General features: G+C 46.5%; 1 protein-coding gene across 2 annotated transcripts in view; it reads left to right on the forward strand.

The window, feature by feature from the left end:
- The window catches only part of LOC141133716 (NACHT, LRR and PYD domains-containing protein 3-like), an 87,020-nt gene that overhangs the window by 67,924 nt on the left and 6,845 nt on the right, over window positions 1-12,251 (forward strand). The gene's annotated exons all lie outside the window — the stretch shown is intronic.

A 12,251-nucleotide genomic window follows, 5' to 3' on the forward strand; every position in this document is an offset into this window, starting at 1 on the left:
GAACAATTTGGGGTGTTTGCGGCAAATTCGAAAGCCGCGGAACACCATTTAAAAGTCTATGGGAGAAATCAAAAGTGCTAATTTTAAAGGTTAATATGCAAGTTATTGTCATAAAAAGTGTTTGGGTACCTGGGTCCTGCCCCAGGGGACATGAATCAATGCAAAAAAGGTTTTAGAAACTGCCTTTTTTTTCGGAAACAGTGGTTTTAAAAATGCTTAAAGTGAAACAATAAAAGTGAAATATTCCTTTAAATTTTGTACCTGGGGGGTGTCTATAGTATGCCTGTAAAGTGGCGCATATTTTCCATGTTTAGAACAGTCTGAGAGCAAACTGACATTTCTAAAGGAAAAAAGTCATTTAAAAGTACTCGCGGCTATAATGAATTGTCGGCCCTGGCAATACACATAAAAGTCATTAAAAAAATGGCATGGGATTCCCCCAAACCAAAATTTTAAAAAAAATTGCATGGGGGTCCCCCCAAATTCCATACTAGGCCCTTCAGGTCTGGTATGGAAAGTAAGGGGAGCCCTGCACCAATTTAAAAAAAAAATGGCGTAGGGGTCCCCCTCAAAATCCATATCAGACCCTTCAGGTCTGGTATGGATTTTAAGGGGAACCCCGAGCCAAAATAAAAAAAATGGCGTGGGGGTCCCCCCAAAAATCCATACCAGACCCTTATCCGAGCACGCAACCTGGCAGGCTGCAGGAAAAGAGGGGGGACGAGAGAGCCCCCCCTCCTGAACCATACCAGGCCACATGCCCCCAACATCGGAAAGATGCCCCCATGTTGATGGGGACAAGGGCCTCATCCCCACAACCCTTGCCCGGTGGTTGTGGGGGTATGCGGACGCGGGGCTTATCGGAATCTGGAAGGCCCCTTTAACAAGGGTACCCCCAGATCCCGGCCCCCCTGTGTGAATTGGTAATGGGGTACAAATGTACCCCTACCATTTCACAAAAAAGTGTCAAAAATGTTAAAGACAATAGCCGGTTTTTGACAATTCCTTTATTAATGTCTTCTTCTTTCCCCGCTTCTTCTTCCATCTTCTTCTGGTCTTCTTTCTGTTTTTTTCTTCCTCCATCTTGTTCTTCCCCCACTTCTTCCTCTATCTTCCTCTGCTTCTTCCTCCAGTCCTCTGCTTCTTCCTCCGGTCTTCTCATTTACCTCATTTTACCTCTTCTTCCCCGCTTCGTCCTCTGGACGATCCGCCTCAATGGGAGTCTCCCGCTGTGTGACGCTTCTGTTCTTGTGACCCGGTGACCCCGCCTCCATCTGACGCACGGGGACTTTCCTATCACTTCCCCGTGGTGTCAGAGGGGGCGGGGTCACCCGTTTATGTAATATTGTTTACAAAATATTTCGTATTTCTTTTATTGTTTCACTTTAAGCATTATTAAAATCACTGCTCCTGAAAAAATGTCCGTTTTTTAAAACTTTTTTTGCATTGATACATGGGTCCCAAACACTTTTTATGACAATAACTTGCATATAAGCCTTTAAAATTAGCACTTTTGATTATTTATGTTTCTGTCCCATAGACTTTAACGGTGTTCGCGTGTTCAAACAAATGTTTTGCCTGTTCACATGTTCTGCTGTGAACCGAACTGGGGGGTGTTCCGCTCATCCCTAGTATAAATCTTCTATGTGAGGGATCCAGACATGTCGCCTAGATTAAAGTTTTACAATGACAGACTTCTGATTGGCCGGTTACGCTGGGAGTTCCCATCATAGTCCTTCAGGTCACTCACTGTTATTGGCTTTCATCCCATCCCCCCTCCATTGACTATCAGAGATCAGACATTATGTCTATGTCGAGGTGGATTGTTGGTTGGACGATATAAAAACACAATGAAGATTATTTGGCCCATAGAGACTGAGTGATCACATTTCTCACCCAATAAAACACAGTCCAGATCTCTCCAGCTAGCAGACAAATGTTTCTTGTATATACAGTGGATATAAAAAGTCTTCACACCCCTGTATACAGTATATGGGTGGTATATATTTATACAGTGGATAAAAAAAGTCTACACGCCCCTGTTAAAATGTTGGATTTCTGTGATGTAAAAAAATGAGACAAAGATAAATCAATTCAGAACTTTTTCCACCTTTAATGTGACCTATAAACTTTACAACTCAGTTGAACAACAAACTGAAATCTTTTAGGTGGAAGAAAGTAAAAATAAAAATAAATAAATAATCTGGTTGCATAAGTGTGCACACCCTTACACTAATACTTTGTTGAAGCACCTGTTATTCCAGCACTCAGTCTTATTGGGTATGAGTCTATCAGCATGGCACATCATGACTTGACAATATTTGCCCACTCTTCTTTACAATAACACCCCAAATATGTCAGATTGTGAAGGCATCTCCTGTGCCCAGCCCTATTCAGATCACCCCACAGATTTTCAATGGAATTCAGGTCTGGGCTCTGGCTGGGCCATTCTAAAACTTGAATCTTCTTCTGGTGAAGCCATTCCTTTGGTGATTTGGATGTATGATTTGGGTTGTTGTCATGGTGAAAGATGAAGTTCCTCTTCATATTTAGCTTTCCAGCAGAAACCTGAAGGTTTGTGCCAATATTGACTGGTATTTGTGTTCATAATTCCCTCTACCTTGAATAAGCTTCCTATTCCAGCTAAAGAAAAACAACCCCAAAGCATGATGCTGCCACCACCATGCTTTACGGTGGGTGTGGTGGTTTTTTGGTGATGTGCAGTGTTGTTTTTGCGCCACACATATCTTTTTGGAATTATGGCCAAAATGTTCAACCTTGGTTTCATTAAGACCAGAACACATTTTTCCACATGCTTTTTGGAGACTACAGATGTGTTTTTGCTAAATTTAGCAGGATTTGGATGTTTTTCTTGGTAAGAAAAGTCTTCCATCTTGTCACTACTTCATAGCCCAGACATATAAAGAATACGGGAAATTGTTGTTACCACACAGCCAGTACTTGCCAGATATTCCTGCAGCTCCTTTAATGTTGCTGTAGGCCTCTTGGCAGCCTCCCTGACCAGTTTTCTTCTCGTCTTTTCATCAATTTTGGAGGGACGTCCAGTTCTTGGTAATATCATTGTTGTGCCATATTTTCTCCACTTGATGATGACTGTCTTCACTGTGTTCCACGGTATATCTAATGCCTTGGACCCTTCTCCTGACTGATACCTTCTAACAATGAGATCCCTCTGATGCTTTGGAAGCTCTCTGAGGACCATTGCTTTTGCTGTAGGATGTGAATAAGAAAATGTCAGAAAAGACCTACTAGAACAGCTGAACTTTATTTGGTGTTAATCAGAGGCACTTTAAATCATGGCAGGTGTTTAACGCCTTCTAATTAACATGAGTTTGAATGTGACTGCTTAATTATGAACACAGCGACATCACCAGTTATAAGAGGGTGTGCATACGTATGCAACCAAATTATTTTATTTTTACCCCCTATAAGATTTCAGTTTGTTGTTCCCCTGAGTTGTACAGTTTATAGGTCACATGAAAGGTGGAAAAAGTTCAGAAATGATTTATCTTTGTCTCATTTTTTACATCACAGAAACTTGACATTTTATCAGGGGTGTGCAACTTTTTATATCCACTGTATAACTTAGATCGGGGATATGCAATTAGCGGACCTCCAGCTGTTGCAGAACTATAAGTCCCATGAGGCATAGCAAGACTCTGACAACCACAAGCATGACACCCAGAGGCAGAGGCATGATGGGACCTTATAGTTTTGCAACAGCTGGAGGTCCGCTAATTGCATATCCCTGACTTAGACCATCAGATGTGTTCTGACTAGTAGGGATGAGTGACTCTGCCTGGGTTCAATTCCCTGCAGGGTCAAGATATCCTGTCTGAGTTCTGCAAATCCAGAAAATTACAGCGAGTCCCACTGAAGTCCATGTGGGGGGGATCCTGATCATAAATCCCATCTTCGATCGTAGTTGTACTAATAACACATGATTTCCATTTCCTGGGCTTAGTTCTTTCTTTCCCGTAATGCAGTGGAGTTCTGCAAACAAAAGGCAGCTCCAAGAACAGATGGTCAGTAACAAGTGAATGCTGAGCTCTGAGCGACCCGAACATAAAAAGTCCCAATCAGTATAAAATAAATGCCAATATATTCCAGAGAGAGACTGAAACCTCAAAATACCCCACAAATACAAAAGTCCCCCGATATAAAACCTCCCATCAAAAGAAATGACCGCTATCCTCAAATCACCCACACACTACAATTATAGAAAAGAGGCTACAAAGTATTTGCTTTTCCAAAGAGCTTACAATCAGAAGAACAGTTTTCTATATTACCCCATCTCTCCTTGTAACATAAAAAAAAGTGTGATAATCTTACCAGTAGCTGAGATGTAACATAAATGTAGATTCAGTATCATGGCTGTAGATATAGTGTAACTCATTGCTATAAAGACTCCGTATTCTCTTCATTCAGTGACCGATCATAGGCAGATGGTCCTCAATTAGAATCTGGAAGGACAGAGCGAGCCTCTAGACCAGAAGTGACACCTAGATGTCAATAAAATCCCCCCCCATTCTTGTAGAAAATTGTCACCTCACTGACTAGAGAAGTCCTAGTCATTTCATCTACAAGCCCAGCAGGGGACGAGGCCGATACAGTGAGAAGACCCCGAACTGTCTGCCAAACATTGATTTATATCCGAGATCAGAGGAATCTATTTTATCTCTCATAAAAACGAAAATATTAGTTGCAGAGAAATGGAAATAATTCCTCCTGATTGTACACATGTTGGGGTACATGTACAGTATCTTAAAAGAGTAGACCCCTCACATTTGTGTAAATATTTTCTGCTATCTTTTCATGTGACAACACTGAAGAAATGACACTTGTCTACAATGTAATGTAGTGAGTGTACAGCTTGTATAACAGTGTAAATTTGCTGTCCCTTCAAAATAACTCAACACACAGCCATTAATGTCTAAACCGCTGGTAAGAAAAGTGAGTACACCCCTAAGTGAAAATGTACAAATTGGGCCCAATTAGCCATTTTCCCTCCCCGGTGTCATGTGACTCATTAGTGTTACAAGGTCTCAGGTGTGAATGGGGAGCAGGTGTTATTGCTCTCACTCTCTCATACTGGTCACTGGAAGTTCAACATGGCACCTCATGGCAAAGAACTTTCTGAGGATCTGAAAAAATGAATTGTTGGTCTACTTAAAGATAGCCTAGGCTATAAGAAGATTGCCAAGACTAGGGATGAGCCGAACACCCCCCGGTTCGGTTCGCACCAGAACCCGCGAACGGACCGAAAGTTCGCACGAACGTTAGAACCCCATTGACGTCTATGGGACTCGAACGTTCGAAATCAAAAGTGCTCATTTTAAAGGCTAATTTGCATGGTATTGTCCTAAAAAGGGTTTGGGGACCCGGGTCCTACCCCAGGGGACATGTATCAATGCAAAAAAAACTTTTAAAAACGGCCATTTTTTCGGGAGCAGTGATTTTAATGATGCTTAAAGTAAAAAAAAAAAAGTGAAATATTCCTTTAAATATCGTACCTGGGGGGTGTCTATAGTATGCCTGTAAAGTGACGCGTGTTTCCCATGTTTAGAACAGTCCCTGCACCAAATGTCATTTTTAAAGGAAAAAATCTCATTTAAAACTGCTTGCGGGTTTAATGTCATGTCGGGTCATGGCAATATGGATGAAAATCAGTGAGACAAACGGCATGGGTACCCCCCAGTCCATTACCAGGCCCTTTGGGTCTTGTATGGATATTAAGGGGAACCCCGCACCCAAATTAAAATAAGGAAAGGTGTGGGGCCACCAGGCCCTATATACTCTGAACAGCAGTATACAGGCGGTCCAAACAAGACAGGGACTGTAGGTTTGTTGTTAAGTAGAATCTGTTTGTAATTTTGAACATTTTTAACGTGTTTAGCTCCAGCCAAAAAATCTTTTCTAAGTTTTGCTTCAAAGTATTGCTTCAAAAATTGTAATTACACGCCCCTGTTAGACAGGGGCAGAAAAATTGGGCCTTAGGCACTGGTGCTGGTGCCACAACACTGCAACCCCTCACAGACACTCTATTTGGAACGCAGGAACGAGCCCTGCTGCAAAGTATTGCATCAAAAATTGTAATTACACGCCCCTGTTAGACAGGGGCAGAAAAATTGGGCCTTAGGCACTGGTGCTGGTGCCACAACACTGCAACCCCTCACAGACACTCTAGTTGGAACGCAGGAACGAGCCCTGCTGCAAAGTATTGCATCAAAAATTGTAATTACACGCCCCTGTTAGACAGGGGCAGAAAAATTGGGCCTTAGGCACTGGTGCTGGTGCCACAACACTGCAACCCCTCACAGACACTCTAGTTGGAATGCAGGAACGAGCCCTGCTGCAAAGTATTACATCAAAAATTGTAATTACACGCCCCTGTTAAACAGGGGCTAAAAAATTGTGCCTTAGGCACTGGTGGTGGCGCCCAGAACCAAAAATGTTCTTACAAGCTATCAGCGTGATGATTGAGGAGGAAGAGGATAATTACTCAGGGATAGTCACTCAGCATCAGCATAGGCAGTCTTTGAAGGGATCTGAGATTTCAAAAAAAATTATTCGGTTACATCAGCATCAGGTGCTTGGTAGCTGGTGGTGATCCAAGACTGATTCATTTTTATGAAGGTCAGCCGATCGACCGAGTCGGTGGACAGACGCACCCTGTGATCGGTTACCACGCCTCCAGCAGCACTGAATGTGCGTTCCGAAAGAACGCTGGATGCAGGACAGGCCAGTAGCTCAATTGCATACTGTGCAAGCTCTGGCCAGTGATCCATCCTCAAGACCCAGTAACCCAGAGGATTTTCGTTGGGAAAGGTGTCCAAGTCTGATCTTGCCCCTAGGTATTCCTGCACCATGTAAAACAGACGCTGGCGATGGTTGCTGGAACCAACCATACCTTGGGGCTGCGGACCAAAAAATTGTCTGAACGCATCGGTCAGACGGCCACCTTCTCCACCGCTCCTTCTTTGACTGACCGAAGCCTCAGCAACACGTTGTCCAGAAACAGGAGTTTGTAACCTCCCAGTCTCTGGGAACGCGTTGCACAGACCTTTCTGCAAGGCCTCCCGAAGATGTTTCATCCTCTGCTCCCTCTGCGATGGCAAGATAAGGTCCGCAACCTTACCCTTGTAACGTGGATCAAGGAGGGTTGCCAGCCAGTATTGGTCCTTCTCCTTGATACCACGAATACGAGGATCCTTACGCAGGCTTTGCAGGATCAGGGAGGCCATGCAGCGTAGGTTTGCTGAGGCATTCGGTCCGGAGTCCTCTGGGTCACTAAGGACAACAACGTCCGCAGCCACCTCCTCCCAGCCACGTACAAGTCCATGTGTTCCTTGGGACTGATCCCTTAAAGACTGCTGCTGATGCTGAGTGCCAGGCTCCACCTCCATACTGACACAATCTTCCTCCTCCTCCTCCTCCTCCTCGTCCTCTTCCTGTGTGATCGGCGGGCACGCAGGAACACTGTCTGGATAAAGGGGGCCTTGAGAGCTAAGGAAGTCCTCCTCTTCCTGCCTCTGTTCTGCCTCAAGTGCCCTGTCCATTATTCCACGCAGCGTGTGCTCCAACAGGTGGACAAGGGGGACAGTGTCATTGATGCATGCACTGTCAGTGCTCACCATCCTCGTGGCCTCCTCGAATGGTGACAGGACAGTGCATGCATCATGGCCCACTGGCGTGGGGAAAAAAAACCAAGCTCCCCTGACCCTGTCCTGGTGCCATAGTCGCACAGGTACTCATTGATGGCCCTCTGCTGCGTGTGCAGCCGCTGCAGCATGGCCAACGTTGAGTTCCACGTGGTGGGCATGTCACAGATTAGGTGGTTCTTGGGCAGGTTAAACTCCTTTTGGAGGTCCGTCAGCCGAGCACTGGCATTATATGACCGGCGGAAATGCACACAGACTTTCCTGGCCTGCCTCAGGACATCCTGTAAGCCCGGGTACCTTCCCAAGAATCGCTGCACCACCAAGTTAAGGACGTGAGCCAAACAGGGCACATGGGTCATTTGTCCCTGTCGGAGGGCAGAGAGGAGGTTGGTGCCATTGTCGCAAACCACCATTCCTGCCTTAAGTTGGCGTGGCGTCAACCACCTCTGAACCTGCCCCTGCAGAGCTGACAGAACCTCTGCCCCAGTGTGGCTCCTGTCCCCCAAGCACACCAGCTCAAGCACCGCATGGCATCTTTTGGCCTGCGTACTTGCGTAGCCCCTTGAACGCCTACGGAGCACCGCTGGTTCCGAGGAAGAGGCCATGGAGGAAGAAGAAGAGGAGGGGGTGGAGGAGAGAGGTGTGTCACAATCAGCATTTTGGAGGCGTGGTGGCGGAACAACCTCCAACACTACTGCACCTTGTCCTGCATCCTTCCCAGCTGCCAGCAGAGTCACCCAATGCGCCGTGAAACTTAGGTAACGTCCCTGTCCATGCCTGCTGGACCATGAGTCAGCGGTAATATGCACCTTACCGCTGATCGCCCTGTCCAGCGAGGCATGGACATTGCCTTCCACATGCCGGTAGAGAGCCGGAATCGCCTTCCGTGAGAAAAAGTGGCGTTTGGGTACCTGCCACTGAGGAACCGCACATTCCACAAACTCACGGAAGGGGGCAGAGTCTACCAACTGAAAAGGCAGCAGTTGAAGTGCTAGCAATTTTGCCAAGCTAGCATTCAACCGCTGGGCATGTGGATGGCTGGGAGCAAACTTCTTTCGGCGGTGCAGCAGCTGGGGCAGGGAAATTTGCCTGGTACAATCTGACGTCGGTGTACCAAAAGCAGATTGCCCACAAGTACTTGGCTGTGACACACCTAATTCTACACCTTCATTCCTCTCACTGCAGGTCTCAGAGAGGACTGAAGGTCTAGTGGGGTTGGAAATCTCAGCTGATGAGGAGCAAGGAGAGATCCTCTTTGTTCTTTGGTGTGGGTCTTTTAGATACGCTTGCCAACGAACTGCATGGCAGGTCAACATATGTCTGGTCAAGCATGTGGTACCCAAGCGGGAGATGTTTTGGCCACGCGAGATACGCTTGAGACATATGTTGCAAATAGCAGCGGTGCGATCTGATGCACTCGTCTCAAAAAAGGCCCACACCAAAGAACTTTTTGAATAACGCGCAGAGACTGCAGCGCCCTGCACATGTGGAGCTTTGGGGTGTGATGCAGTCAATGTGCTGCCCTTAGGCTGGCCCCTGGAGGGCATCCTGCCTCGTTGGTGATGTGCCGCCTCCTCCTCCTCCTCCTCCTCCTCCTCCTCCTCTCTCCTATCAGGCACCCACGTTGAGTCACTGACCTCATCATCCCCTCCCTCCTCATCACTGGAGCAAACCTGGCAGTATGCTGCAGCAGGGGGAGCATGACTGCCAGATTGCTGTCCTTCTTGGGCACCCCCTCTGTCCGTGCTCATGTTACTGCCTTCATCGAGCTCAGTATCATCATCAGAGCCTTCCAAACGCTGGGCATCCTCCTGGAGCATGTACCCAACACTGTGGTCAAACAGTTCGAGGGAATCCTCATGAGGACATGGTGGAGCTAGGGAAGGAGTCACTGATGACATTGAGCTGAGGGAAGAGGCCGCTGCTTTGCCAGACAAAGCACCCTGGGCATGGGTGAGAGAGGATGAGGAGGATGAGGACGGCTTGGTCATCCACTCGACCAAGTCTTCCGCATGTTTCGGCTCAACACGGCCAGCTGCCGAAAAAAAGGCCAAGCGTGTCCCATGGCCACGTGCTGATGAGGATGCACCGTCTCCACGACCAGCACTAGACACAGAGCCTGCTTGCCCTCTCTTATTGGCTTGTGACTGTCTGCCTCTCCTTCTTGGCCTTCCAGACATACTAATGGCCTGTAGCTGCACTAAGCTGGGATAGAACACCTGTAATTTTCTTCAGGTAGCTTTATATACTGTAACCAGACAAGCCTGCCTGTCAGTAGGAAGATAACAGGAACGGATCTAGCTGAACACTTTGAGCAGGACGCACTGTACTAAATGTAAATAGTCTAGCTGCCTGACCGTGGTACTAATAGGATCAAATAGAACACCTGTAATTTTCTTCAGGTAGCTTTATATACTGTAACCAGACAAGCCTGCCTGTCAGTAGGAAGATAACAGGAACGGATCTAGCTGAACACTGTGAGCAGGACGCACTGCACTAAATGTAAATAGTCTAGCTGCCTGACCGTGGTACTAATAGGATCAAATAGAACACCTGTAATTTTCTTCAGGTAGCTTTATATACTGTAACCAGACAAGCCTGCCTGTCAGTAGGAAGATAACAGGAACGGATCTAGCTGAACACTGTGAGCAGGACGCACTGCACTAAATGTAAATAGTCTAGCTGCCTGACCGTGGTACTAATAGGATCAAATAGAACACCTGTAATTTTCTTCAGGTAGCTTTATATACTGTAACCAGACAAGCCTGCCTGTCAGTAGGAAGATAACAGGAACGGATCTAGCTAAACACTGTGAGCAGGACGCACTGCACTAAATGTAAATAGTCTAGAAGATAACAGGAACGGATCTAGCTGAACACTGTGAGCAGGACGCACTGCACTAAATGTAAATAGTCTAGAAGATAACAGGAACGGATCTAGCTGAACACTGTGAGCAGGACGCACTGCACTAAATGTAAATAGTCTAGAAGATAACAGGAACGGATCTAGCTGAACACTGAGCAGGACGCACTGCACTAAATGTAAATAGCAGGAACGGATCTAGCTGAACACTGTGAGCAGGATGCACTGCACTAAATGTAAATAGCAGGAACGGATCTAGCTGAACACTGTGAGCAGGACGCACTGCACTAAATGTAAATAGTCTAGAAGATAACAGGAACGGATCTAGCTGAACACTGTGAGCAGGACGCACTGCACTAAATGTAAATAGCAGGAACGGATCTAGCTGAACACTGTGAGCTGGACGCACTGCACTAAATGTAAATAGCAGGAACGGATCTAGCTGAACACTGTGAGCAGGACGCACTGCACTAAATGTAAATAGCAGGAACGGATCTAGCTGAACACTGTGAGCAGGACGCACTGCACTAAATGTAAATAGCAGGAACGGATCTAGCTGAACACTGTGAGCTGGACGCACTGCACTAAATGTAAATAGCAGGAACGGATCTAGCTGAACACTGTGAGCAGGACGCACTGCACTAAATGTAAATAGCAGGAACGGATCTAGCTGAACACTGTGAGCAGGACGCACTGCACTAAATGTAAATAACAGGAACGGATCTAGCTGAACACTGTGAGCAGGACGCACTGCACTAAATGTAAATAGTCTAGAAGATAACAGGAACGGATCTAGCTGAACACTGTAAGCAGGACGCACTGCACTAAATGTAAATAACAGGAACGGATCTAGCTGAACACTGTGAGCAGGACGCACTGCACTAAATGTAAATAGTCTAGAAGATAACAGGAACGGATCTAGCTGAACACTGTGAGCAGGACGCACTGCACTAAATGTAAATAGTCTAGATAGAAGATAACAGGAACGGATCTAGCTAAACTGAATACAGTGTATATATATATATGCAACACCTGGGATGCATATATATACACAATACACTGTAAGTGCAGCTAACTGACTGACTGTTCTGCCTAATCTATCTAACTCAAATCAAATGACACTGTCTCTCTCTCTCTCTATCTCTCAGCACACCGGAACACACACTACACAGGGCCGCCGTGCAGGCGGCCTTATATAGTGTGGGGTGTGTACTAAATCCCCTGAGCCATAATTGGCCAAAGCCACCCTGGCTTTGGCCAATTACAGCTCTCTCTACTGACGGCGCTGTGATTGGCCAAGCATGCGGGTCATAGTGCATGCTTGGCCAATCATCAGCCAGCAATGCACTGCGATGCCGCAGTGAATTATGGGCCGTGACGCGCCACACGAATTTGGCGCGAACGGCCCATATGGTTCGCAATTCGACGGACGGTCGAACAGCCGATGTTCGAGTCGAACATGGGTTCGACTCGAACACGAAGCTCATCCCTAGCCAAGACCCTGAAACTGAGCTGCAGCACGGTGGCCAAGGCCATACAGCGGTTTAACAGGACAGGTTCCACTCAGAACAGGCCTCGCCATGGTCGACCAAAGAAGTTGAGTGCACATGCTCAGCATCATATCCTGAGGTTGTCTTTGGGAAATAGACGTATGAGTGCTGCCAGCATTGCTGCAGAGGTTGAAGGGGTGTGGGGTCAGCCTGTCAG

The sequence above is a fragment of the Aquarana catesbeiana genome, linkage group LG03 (genome assembly GCF_042186555.1).
Source record: "Aquarana catesbeiana isolate 2022-GZ linkage group LG03, ASM4218655v1, whole genome shotgun sequence".
NCBI lineage: Eukaryota > Metazoa > Chordata > Amphibia > Anura > Ranidae > Aquarana > Aquarana catesbeiana.